Source organism: Gadus macrocephalus, chromosome 10 (assembly GCF_031168955.1).
Source record: "Gadus macrocephalus chromosome 10, ASM3116895v1".
NCBI lineage: Eukaryota > Metazoa > Chordata > Actinopteri > Gadiformes > Gadidae > Gadus > Gadus macrocephalus.
In genome coordinates, this window is record NC_082391.1 from 10887587 (window position 1) to 10900502 (window position 12916).

Consider the following 12916-nt stretch of genomic DNA (forward strand, 5'->3'; position numbering starts at 1 on the left):
TCTCTCTCTCTCTCTCTCTGTGTATACAGAATGAATTTTGGACCGTTAACGTTGGAAAGAAACCAAAGGCAGCGGGATGGGGGGAGGGGGGGGGTGTAGTTGATTATATGTTTAACATATCAGCAAGATAATACTTGATTTAGCAATGAGGGTCGGGGTACAGGGTCGCATGGGTGAGAACGAATCATGAAAGCACGAACAGATTGATGAGACATTCAAATATTTTATTAATCTGGCATGACACATAAAAATACAAAGATAGCATTCATTTACCATTTCAGTGATATTGAATCTTATTATTGTATGCTTGCTCACTAAGCCTCTTCCCTCTTCACCACTTACAGTCAGTGAACAAACAGTGGGAACAAGTGGGAGGAGTCGAGTCTGAGAACCAAGAGACGAACCGGAGAGAAGAATCAGTTCCAATGCCGGTTTTTACATGGGGGCCTACGGGGGCCCCTGCCCCTGTAGACATGTTCCTGGCCCCCCCTGTGACGTTCTACACTGGTAAATTAGAGGGGCACACCCAAACACGGTGCTGCTGCTCCTAGGTGAATTAGAGCTCAGCGACTGCTCTTGGAGAAAGGAGCCACGATTTCTCCAGTTGCAAGAGTCGAAGGCAAGCAAAGCGATTTCATTTCGTAAGGGACTTGTTCTTGCACACAACCGTGTTACTGTAGGTCCTCACACTGGTAATGAAATTAGGTTTGTAAATGTCTGGCCTCAATATATTTAGAAATGTAATCACGTCAGGGCCGGATCTACCATTAGGGCCCACGGCACTGTCCCCAGGGGCCCCAACCATTCCCAGCCAGTGGGGGGGCACCACACAAAAGATTATTATTATTATTTATTTATTTTTATGAATGTTTGTACTCTTAAAATAGTTATACATGGTATCATTAAATAGGGTATTCATTTAAAATTCATTATTAAAACGAATGTCATAAGAACAGCAATATAATGATTCTGAACAATATAGTGGCCTAATGTGACAGTTAACCCCCCTCCCATAACCTGCAGCGTCCTGTGATATCTATGCACCTGAACACAACGCAGTAGTCGGCGGAGTAAGACCATGCCGGCTACACTTTATGTGTCATTATGTGTGTGTGTTAAAATAATAATAATAAAAAAAATATATAGAATTTTTTTTTCCTGATTTTTTTTCGGGGAGGGGGGGGGGGGGGCCTTCAGACATTTGTGCCCAGGGGCCAATGATTTGTTAATCCGGCCCTGCGTCTACTCATCGAAGCAGAAGCGAGTATCCAAATGTTGAATCCTTGCTCGGTCTAGGCTACACAATGTGGTGATGTTAACCACGTATTTTCATCCGTTTTGCCTGTTACATCGGGATAAAAAATACATTTGAGCAAAGAGTAGTAGGCTATCTGGCCGTGTTAAGTAGGGAGGGACGGTTATGCAACGAAATGTAATGCATGGCAACGTTTTTCTTCTTATTTTTCTTTTTTCTAGCAGCTATCATGAAATGAGGAAAGAAGAGTAGAACAGGGAAATCTTCTAAAAGGGAAGAACCCAGTTTCTCCACACTGAAACTTAAAATATTTGGAAATTACATTGTTTTGCACTTTGTTGTATCCTGGAGTTTTTTTTCACATTGACACTGTGTTTGAACCGTTTTTATTTTTTATGGCCCTACTGTCACAGCCCGGCTCAAGGGAATGACAAGGAGGAGACCACACATGGTTTTAGTTCAACTATAATTGTATAAAGTGATGCATGTCAATCAGTAATCAGTAATGAGTAACCCAAACCCCTGAACAAACCATACGTCAAAGGAGAGAGCGATCAAGTGGCGGACTCCTACAGTTTACATAGCTGAGGAGCTCAGCCTGCATGGGTGTTACGCTGGGATTCCACCGGACACGTCACAGCCGCGTTACGCCTCGTGCCCACTACCTCCGTCCGTTGACTGATCCCCATTGACTTTGAATGGGGACGGACGCGCAATGCATTGTGGATCCGTCCGTTCCGTTGGAGCCTTTGGCTCCGTCAAAAAGTTGAAAAATTTTCAACTTTTTCGGCAGCGACGGATCCGTCATCCAATCAGATCGCGTATGCAAATTTAAGCACTGTGACGCGACTTGGGCTCTGACGATACTGGAAAGCGGGAAAGTGTAACGCTTCGTGCCCACTGCACCGTCAGTCAACAGACGTGGGAAGGCGTAGCTGACGGATGGGGGAGTAGTCTTTGCAGAGGCATCCGTCAGCCAATCAAATCGCTTCGCCGGGTTCTTCCCGCTTCTTCCTGCTTGTTGCGATGCAAGATGACCCGCTTTCCCGCTTTCCCGCTTTCCAGTATCGTCAGAGCCTGAGTCGCGTCACAGTGCTTAAATTTGCATACGCGATCTGATTGGATGACGGATCCGTCGCTGCCGAAAAAGTTGAAATTTTTTCAACTTTTTGACGGAGCCAAAGGCTCCAACGGAACGGACGGATCCACAATGTATTGCGCGTCCGTCCCCATTCAAAGTCAATGAGGATCAGTCAAAGGATGGAGGTAGTGGGCACGAGGCGTAACGCTTCATGCCCACTGCACCGTCAGTCAACGGACGTGGGAAGGCGTGGCTGACGGATGGGGGAGTAGTCTTTGCAGAGGCATCCGTCAGCCAATCAAATCGCTTCGCCGGGTTCTTCCCGCTTCTTCCTGCTTGTTGCGATGCAAGATGACCCGCTTTCCCGCTTTCCAGTATCGTCAGAGCCCGAGTCGCGTCACAGTGCTTAAATTTGCATACGCGATCTGATTGGATGACGGATCCGTCACTGCCGAAAAAGTTGAACATTTTTCAACTTTTTGACGGAGGCTGAAGGCTCCAACGGAACGGACGGATCCACAATGCAGAAATATTCTTGTTTTTTAGCATCGTTAGCATTGTAGCATCATAAGCGAGAGGTCTGAGCGATAGCAGTCGCATTGTTTACCGACCATGGAAGTAATCCCCCTCTCTATATGTTTAACAATTATTATTTTAGATTAGTTTGCCCCTTTTTGACTTTATAAGAAAAGCACCTTGTATATACCTTTTTGAATGTTAAAACAGAAGTAATAATTACCACTCGTTTTTTTATATATTTCGGTTTCTGAAACGAGAATCAAATGCCCAATATATACACAGACCCATCAGCTGGTGTACCCAGGGAACTCACAAGGTGTTAGGAAGCAAAGGAGTCTGAAATGACCCCACATGGTATCATGGACCTATTATGTGTGGGTGCAATAAATAAGACAGATAATAATAATAATAATAATAATAATACATTTAATTTAGAGGCGCCTTTCAAGACACCCAAGGTCACCTTACAGAGCATATAGTCATCATTCAAAACTATGTAAAACAGACTAGAAATAAAAGGAAAACAGAGGTTAAACATGAATAATAATAATAATTAATAACACTCAAAGACGCCTAAAGTGAAGGGGGGACCTCACTAACCACCACCAATATGTAGCACCCACTTGGGTGATGCACGGCAGCCAATCGGTGCCGGTGAGATATGATGGTGGCGGTGCCAGCCCCAAGTCAGGTTTCAAAAACAATTAATACTGAAACTGAATCTCAAACTTGATCCTGGAATGTATTTAACATGACATTGTACAGGGGGAGGGCTGTGGCCGCAATTGATGGAGGAGGCAATCAGGTGTGCAGGAAGACAACAGGAGTATGATGGACAGGGATCTGACATGGACAGGGAATTTTTTTATTTAAACATTCAGAGGAAATCAGGCCTACTGTAGGCCTATGTAAATAGGATTAAAGATGTCTAGGATAGTATAAATGATAACTGTAAATGGCAGGTGTACTTTGCTTTTGATGGAGCCATAATGTTATATTAATAAGCATTTTATTGATGGACACCTTTCAGCACACCTTACATGCATAATTGATAAAATATTAAAAACACTTGGGTGAGGCGTGTTTGTCACTCATGGGAAAGAGCTGGAATGAGCTGGAGTAACGGAATAAGATGCAGCTGGGCAGGGCGCTGAGAAGTGATGCATGAGGCATGATGGTGGCACGGCAGACAAGTAGGGGAGCATGATGGACTGGGATCTGATGAGGAAACAAAGATTTTCTAACTTCAGATAAAATATACTCTGATGTTTCCAGTTTCTGCAAACAGAAGAGAAGGGGTTTAGTTAAGGCCTTGTTTCATTAATAAGATAGACTGACAATCAATAACAAACAAAAAAATAAAACTAAGTCTTAGTTTAAAGCCCACTCACCACGTCAAGGTGCAGGCCAAGAGTGGGAACATAGAACAAAGACTCACATCACAAACTCAGTCACAACATGAAAAAAACACATAAATACATGAAACATGTACATAACTACGAGACCATAGACCCCACATCAAACTCAGACAGTCACAACATGTAAATAAACATAAATACATGAAACATTTACATAAATACGAGACCATAAGATATGTTTGGGTTTCTCTTGTTTTATCTTAAAAACGAAATACACATAACATTAAGAAAAGGGAAGAAAATAAAAGTAATAATAGATAATAATAATAAACTCAGTTAGTGATGGGCATACATTTGAACGTACAAAAATTACAGAGGTCATTGATCGGATGTGCTGTTCAAAAAGAAATGCACTATTAAACTATGCCTTGTGCTCCGTTATGCAAGCTCCAAGTCTATAATTGAACAATGTCTTTTTGCATTTTTGAGTGCTTTGTGCCAACTTGTGCTCCGTCATGCAAGCTCCAAGTGTCACACTGCTTAGAAACAGATTCCTTCCAACTAACTATTTACGAAAAATGCAATCAATAACATATGTACAAATAAATGGTTACATTTCAACCAGCAACGAAGTTGGAGTGGCCTACACACATAAATAATTGTAATACACCAACATTGTTAACTGTCATACATAGGTAGCTAAACAAGCTAATGAAAAATTAAATACCAACGCTGAAATGTTAGACTATTAACAATAATATAAAATGATACCGTAATGCACCTGTTCTTTGTCTTTGGATCTTTTGAATAAATGGATCAATATATGGTGAATCACAATGATCCGTCACGGTTAGCGGGTGGCAGGCAGGCAGGTAGGACAGTTCGGGTAAAAGGGTAATTTATTAACTCAAAAGGCAAAGAACACGGGTGACGCGGGTAACACAGTGAACACCGTGATCACCGGGAACACGGGGAACACACAGGACACAACTCACCACAAACTAAAATGATCCGACCAGGAACAAAGGAAAGACAAGGGCTTAAATACAAAACACACACAGGGCACGCAACGAGTAACAGCTGAAACACATTAGGGGAGGGAGCAGTAATCAAACAGGAGGGAAACCTGACATGTGGAGAAACAAGACCGATACCAAAGTAAAACAGACACACCAAAACAAGACAAGGAAACCGACAGACCATGACATGATCGCAAGCAGAGGACCGTGAGAGTTATTGAGCAGCAGCTGAACCAGTCTAAAAATCGGACACGTTAACGGAGCACTGAACTATGCCCTCTCGGATGCCAGGTCGAAACAACATTTGTTTCACTACGACTCCTTTCAGCTGCACACCTCTTTCTCCAGCAAAAAATAATTAGAGAGAACGGCTAATAAAACGCTTGAGGTGGCGTTTTGAAAAGAAAAAACTTAAATTTTTTTAGGACATGGCATGAAGATAATTATGAGCCTTTGATTGATCTCCAGACATTTTTTGCGGAGACACATTCCTGTTCCCCACTTGTATTGGAGTGAACGGAGATATCTACTTCTGGGTCCCATGAATCGAGGGACCCGTCCACAGCCCGCTTAAACAGCTGCAATACCAGGCTTGGCTGCTGAGCACTGGTGGATTGCGGAAGTATGCACTGTTCCTGGGGGCTTGCTTCTGCCCTGCGTGCATTTCCACCGGGCTCAGGTGAGGGGCCAGACTAAGAATGGTTCAAAAACTCCAATGAATATTGAAAAAAGAGGAGATGTGACCCGGCCCGGAGGAAGCCCGGGGCCCCCGTCTGGAGCCAGGCCCAGACGGAGGGCTCGATGGCGAGCGCCTGGTGGCCGGGTTTGCCACGGAGCCCGGTCGGGCACAGCCCGAACACACTACGTGGGACCCCCCCTCTCTTCATCCCATGGGCCCACCACCTGTGGGAAGACCCGTTGGGGTCGGGTGCGCAGCCACATGGGTGGCAGCGAAGGTCAGGGGTCTCGACGGACCAGACCCGGGCGGCAGAAGCTGGCTCTGGGGACGTGGAACGTCACCTCGCTGTGGGGAAAGGAACCGGAGCTTGTGAGGGAGGTGGAGCGCTATCAGTTAGATCTGGTGGGGCTTACCTCCACGCACAGTCTCAGCTCCGGTACCGTACTCCTGGATAAGGGTTGGACTCTATTCTTCTCCGGAGTTGCCGAGGGCGTGAGGCGCCGGGCGGGTGTGTGGATACTCATAAATCCCCGGCTGAGCGCCGGGGATGTAGGGGGGAAAACTCTGACTGTTGTTTGTGCGTATGCACCAAACAGCAGTTCAGAGTACACAGCCTTCTTGGAGACCCTGAATGGAGTCCTGTATGGGGCTCCAGTAGGGGACTCCGTAGTTCTGCTGGGAGACTTCAACGCCCACGTGGGCAACGATGGAGACACCTGGAGAGGCGTGGTGGGGAGGAACGGCCTCCCTGATCTAAACCCGAGCGGTCGTTTGTTATTGGACTTCTGTGCTAGTCATGGATTATCCATAACGAACACCATGTTCGAACATAAGGGTGCTCATAAGTGTACCTGGTACCAGAGTACCCTAGGCCGAAGATCGATGATCGATTTCGTGATCGTGTCATCTGATCTGAGGCCGCATGTTTTGGACACTCGGGTTAAGAGAGGGGCGGAACTGTCAACCGACCACCATCTGGTGGTGAGTTGGATCAGGGAATGGGGGAAATTTCCGGATAGACCTGATAAGCCCAAACGAGTAGTGCGGGTGAATTGGGAACATCTGGAGGAGGCCCCCGTCCTAGGTATCTTCAACTCACACCTCCGGCTGAGTTTTTCTGGCATTCCTGTGGAGGTTGGGGGCATTGAGCCGGAGTGGGCGGTGTTCAAAGCCTCCATTGCTGAAGCTGCGGTGGCAAGCTGTGGCCTCAGGGTCTTAGGCTCCTCAAGGGGCGGTAACCCTCGGACACCGTGGTGGACACCGGTGGTCAGGGAAGCCGTCCGATTGAAGAAGGAGGCCTTCCGGGATATGATATCCTGGAGGACTCCTGACTCGGTTGCAGGGTACCGACAGGCTCGAAGGCCTGCAGCTGCTGCCGTGTCGGAGGCTAAGCAGCGGGTGTGGGAGAAGTTCGGAGAGGCCATGGAAAAGGACTTTCGGTCGGCACCAAAGTGTTTCTGGAAGACTATCCGGCACCTCAGGAGGGGGAAACGGGGAACCATCCAAGCTGTGTACAGTAAGGATGGGACTCTGTTGACCTCAACTGAGGAGGTTGTCGGACGTTGGAAGGAACACTTTGAGGAACTCCTGAATCCGAATAACACGCCCTCTATGTTGGAGGCAGAGTTCGAGGTTGATGGTGTTTCGTCGTCAATTTCCCTGGAGGAGGTCACTGAGGTAGTCAAACATCTCCGCAGTGGCAAAGCCCCAGGGATTGATGAGATCCAGCCAGAAATGCTAAAGGCTCTGGGTGTTGAGGGGCTGTCATGGTTGACACGCCTATTCAACATCGCGTGGGAGTCGGGTACAGTGCCAAAGGAGTGGCAAACCGGGGTGGTGGTTCCCCTGTTCAAAAAGGGGGACCAGAGAGTGTGTGCCAATTACCGGGGTATCACACTTCTCAGCCTCCCTGGTAAAGTCTACTCCAAGGTGCTGGAAAGGAGGGTTCGGCCGATCGTCGAACCTCAGATTGAAGAGGAACAATGCCCCGGACGTGGAACTACGGACCAGCTCTTCACTCTTGCAAGGATCCTGGAGGGGGCCTGGGAGTATGCCCATCCGGTCTACATGTGTTTTGTGGATATGGAGAAGGCGTATGACCGGGTCCCCCGGGAGAAACTGTGGGAGGTGCTGCGGGAGTATGGGGTAAGGGGGTCTCTCCTCAGCACTCACTGGATCGGCTGGCGGCCGAGTGTGAAGCGGCTGGGATGAGGATCAGCATCGCTAAATCTGAGGCCATGACTCTTAGCAGGAAACCGGTGGATTGCTTACTCCGGGTAGGAAATGAGTCCTTAGCCCAAGTGAAGGAGTTCAAGTACCTCGGGGTCTTGTTCGCGAGTGAGGTTACTATGGAGCGTGAGATTGGCCGGAGAATCGGAGCAGCGGGGGCGGTATTGCGTTCGCTTTACCGCACCGTTGTTACGAAAAGAGAGCTGAGCCGCAAGGCAAAGCTCTCGATCTACCGGTCGATCTTCGTTCCTATCCTCATCTATGGTCATGAGGGTTGGGTGATGACCGAAAGGACGAGATCGCGGGTACAAGCGGCCGAGATGAGTTTTCTCAGAAGGGTGGCTGGCGTCTCCCTTAGGGATAGGGTGAGAAGCTCAGCCATCCGTGAGGAACTCGGATTAGAGCCGCTGCTCCTTTACTTAGGCCCCGTCCACACGAAGCCGAAACAGGCGAAACCGTTACGGTTTCGATCTATCCGGTTTTGCAGTATCTCCGTAAAGACGGAGTCAAGCGAAACCGGGTAGATCTGTAGAAACCCTGTAGTACACATTCCAGGCCCATAATGGGCGCTGCTTCTGCTACAGAAATCCTTGTTGTTGTGAGTTCTGAGACTCCGCGGGCTTAACAGTCATTGGCTAGAGGGTCGAGGGGTGGGGCGATGACGTCATGGTTTACGGTTTCAGTCGGTTTCAGTCGTCCACACGAATCCAAAACGAAACCGGGTAGATTTGAAACCACCTCCGAGGGTGGTTTCAGAAGTTTGCGGTTTCGGTCAGCGGATTCGCCGGCTTCGTGTGGACGGAAGGCCGAACCGTACAAGACCTTTGCGGTTTCGCCATGAAATCGGCTTTGTGTGGACAGGGCCTTAGAAAGGAGTCAGCTGAGGTGGTTCGGGCATCTGGCAAGGATGCCCACTGGGCGCCTCCCTAGGGTGGTGTTTCAGGCACGTCCAGTGGGGAGGAGACCTCGGGGAAGACCCAGGACTAGGTGGAGAGATTATATCTCAACACTGGCCTGGGAACGCCTCGGGATCCCTCCGTCAGAGCTGGTCAATGTGTCCCGGGAAAGGGAAGTCTGGGGCCCCCTGCTTGAGCTGCTCCCCCCGCGACCCGACCCCGGATAAGCGGATGACGATGAGGATGAGGATGAGGAGGCGTTACGGCAGCGGAGCGGCAGCCGTATTCACGCGAGATCACGAGATCACGCGATTATCCTAAACCTAATGTACTCACCTTCCAATGTACTTTGTCCTTCCGGCCATTGTCATTATAAAAATGATGATTTGGTACATAAATGTCTTCATGTTGCTGAACTTCGACAATGAGTCTCTCGTCGTCCATGTTGCAGACCCTCTGAGACCTCTTGATTGATTGACTGCTGACCTGGTGCCACCTGTCATGACGTAATAATGTTGATTTGAAGTTGTGATAGGCTACATGAACTGAGTATTGTGTTTTATTTTGATAGTCATTACACTGGTCACTCAATCAGGAGGGGCCAGAGGGCTGTCACACCCCCCTCCATAAGAACGGGGTTCACACTGTAACCTGAAAGACAACAAATGTTACATGGTGGAACCATAAGTTACAGAACTAAACATTAACCAAAAAAAAACAAGCTTGGGATACCTTGTATGCTCAATCCTGACACACATTGGATAGGGTTTACATGTTTAAATGTGGTCGATAGTGTTTAATTGTGGTCGATAGTGTTTAATTGTGGTCGATAGTGTTTACATGTTTAAATGTGGTCGATAGTGTTTATATATGGTCGATAGGGTTTACATGTGGTCGATAGGGTTTACATGTGGTCCATAGTGTTTAAATGTGGTCCATAGTGTTTAAATGTGGGCGATAGTGTTTAAATGTGGGCGATAGTGTTTAAATGTGGTCGATAGGGTTTACGTGTGGTCCATAGTGTTTAAATGTGGGTGATAGTGTTTAAATGTGGGCGATAGTGTTTACATGTGGTCGATAGGGTTTACATGTGGTCCATAGTGTTTAAATATGGTCGATAGTGTTTAAATGTGGTCGATAGTGTTTACATGTGGTCGATATTGTTTAAATGTGATCGACAGTGTTTAAATATGGTCGATAGTGTTTAAATATGTTCTTTTCCCTCACTCTCCACCTCATCCCTAACTCTCCACCTCAAGCTGGTGTGTAGTGAGCGTTCTGGCACCGATTGGCTGCCGTGCATCACCCAAGTGGGTGCTACATATTGGTGGTGGTTAGTGAGGTCCCCCCTTCACTTTAGGCGTCTTTGAGTGTTATTAATTATTATTATTATTCATGTTTAACCTCTGTTTTCCTTTTATTCCTAGTCTGTTTTACATAGTTTTGAATGATGACTATATGCTCTGTAAGGTGACCTTGGGTGTCTTGAAAGGCGCCTCTAAATTAAATGTATTATTATTATTATTATTATTGAGCAGTATCAACATTTTTGCCCTCACATTCCTTTTTCCGGCATCCTCGAGACCCAGCAACCTTATAACTAGGGCACACACAACTCATTCGGACTGAAACCTGTGCTTTCCTGCACAACTTCTCTGGTTGCCAACAGGAGCCAAGGAAACCCCTCTTCCCAGTCTACCTTCAACTCAGTACAGTAAGCGCGGAGTAATGATTATAAATGATGATGAAATCGCTCCAGTGCACCCTGACTTTGAGGATGATATTCCGACGATTTATTATGTTTAATATGAAGTTGCTGCAGGACCTGGGCAAACAACCGGGATGTGAAATTTGAGCCTTGATCGCTCTGGATTACTTTGGGGATCCCAAACACAGAGATTACCTTGCTAAGGGCTCTAACCACTGACTTGGCAGAAATGGTGTGCAGTGGATAAAAAGCTGGATACCTGGTGGCCTGACACATCACAGTCAACAAATACTGACTACCAGATCTTGACCGAGGTAGCGGGCCAACACAATCAATAATCAAATGTTCAAATGGTTGACTTATCACAGGTATAGGATGTAAGGGAGCAGGTGTAATGCACTGATTTGGTTTTCCTGTCACCTGGCAAGTATGACAGGTCCTAATGTAAGCCGCTATCTTCCGCTTCAGACGAGGCCAAAAAAAGTTGCAGTACACGATCATAAGTCTTCCTCACCCCCATATGTCCAGCATTATCCTGAGCCATCTTGATCACAGATTGTCTATACTTCACTGGAAGCACAACCTGCTCCACTAAACCCCCAGCAAAATTCTCACCATGAGGGATCCACCTCCTCATCAGCAGATCACGATGGAGAAAATACCCTCCAGAGTTGTTTCCCACATTGCGAGAAGGCTGATAGCCTGACAGCCTGATCAAAAAGTTATTTTATTGAAAGATCATCGTTCTGGTCCTTCACGAATTCTACACGAGAAACAGACACAAGATCAGTTGGCCACATTAATGCAAATTCGGCATCCTTACCCTTTCCTGAATCAGCCTTTGACACGTCAACACTAGGCAGCACACTCATAGAATGAGTTACTGCGCACACAGGAGACACTGACTGCTCGAGGACCCCAGAACCCCGTGCCCTTACAGTCGATGAAACGCCAAACCCCTGTGAGGTCACCTCAAAAGCTGATGCATCAGGCCACTTAGGCAAGGCAACTTTATTTATATAGCACTTTTCATACACAAGGCAGACTCAAAGTGCTTCACATATAAACATTGTCATACAATAAAATAAAATAATGGATAAGTAAATGAAAACATATGCAAAGAAATGGGTAAAATAGAAAGTTAAAAAGGCATTTTAGTATTAAAATAGAAAATAAAGGCAAAGTTAAAAAATCTTTTTAGAAAGTGCAATGTATTTAAGATTTAGCAGAAAGCTATAGCAAACATAAAAGTCTTCAGTCTTGTTTTAAAGGTTCTCAGAGTTGGGGCAAGTCTTAAATCCTCTGGGAGTTTATTCCAGCTATTTGTTGCATAGTAACTAAATCCTTCTTTCCCATGTTTTGTGTTTACTCTGGGGATAATTAATTCATCTTTATTTCAGACTCATATAGGTCCATATACACGACAATACAACAGACAAAACAACAACAAACAAATAAGAAACACAACTAAAAAACATGCAGACACTCTCTCCAATGCTTCCAGAGACTGGAAGTGTATCTGATGCTGCTTAACTTCGGCATGGTTAAAGTCATTATGATTTCATTTTTTGAGTCCATCAATCTCATCATAAAACTGTACATCAGATTCCTGAGCAATGCATTTAAAGTGGGAACACCACTGTTTACAAACTGTTGACTGGCACTTGTGCACCTTGGTAGCCTCAGCAGAATTCTTAGAGCATCATTATACGCCACTCTCAATTTGTTATATTTACTTTTACTGTATCTGCACCACAAGTGGGCAGTATATAGTGGAGTACAATAAGCTTTAAAAAGGGCAATCTTAACATCATCAGTACACATATGAAATTTCCGTGACAACATGTTAGCTTGTGCATATAATTTACAGTATTGTCTCTGAACATCATCATCATCACTGAGGTCGTCCCTTATGATGTGACCCAGATATCTGACCTTATCCACAACATTGAGCACCTTGTCAGCCAAAAGAAAAGAAGGGAATGTTGCATCCATTTCTTCCTTAGTTTTCATAATCATGACTACACTCTTTTTGGGATTAAACTTAATATCAAAGAGCTGTCCATAGTCAGAACACACTCTGAGCAACTGCTGAAGGCCAGCTGAACTGGGGGTCATGATGACCAGGTCATCAGCATACATTAAGTGATTAAGTAGCCTTTCTCCCACCAT

General features: G+C 46.1%; 1 long non-coding RNA gene across 1 annotated transcript; it reads right to left on the minus strand.

Moving 5' to 3' along the window:
- Positions 1-3704: 3704 nt before the first annotated feature.
- LOC132466344 (uncharacterized) lies at positions 3705-5881 on the minus strand. Its single transcript, XR_009527833.1, has 2 exons — positions 4356-5881; positions 3705-4301 (listed from the first exon to the last, which is right to left on the minus strand). It is a non-coding gene; the product is annotated as an uncharacterized LOC132466344 (long non-coding RNA).
- Positions 5882-12916: the final 7035 nt, after the last annotated feature.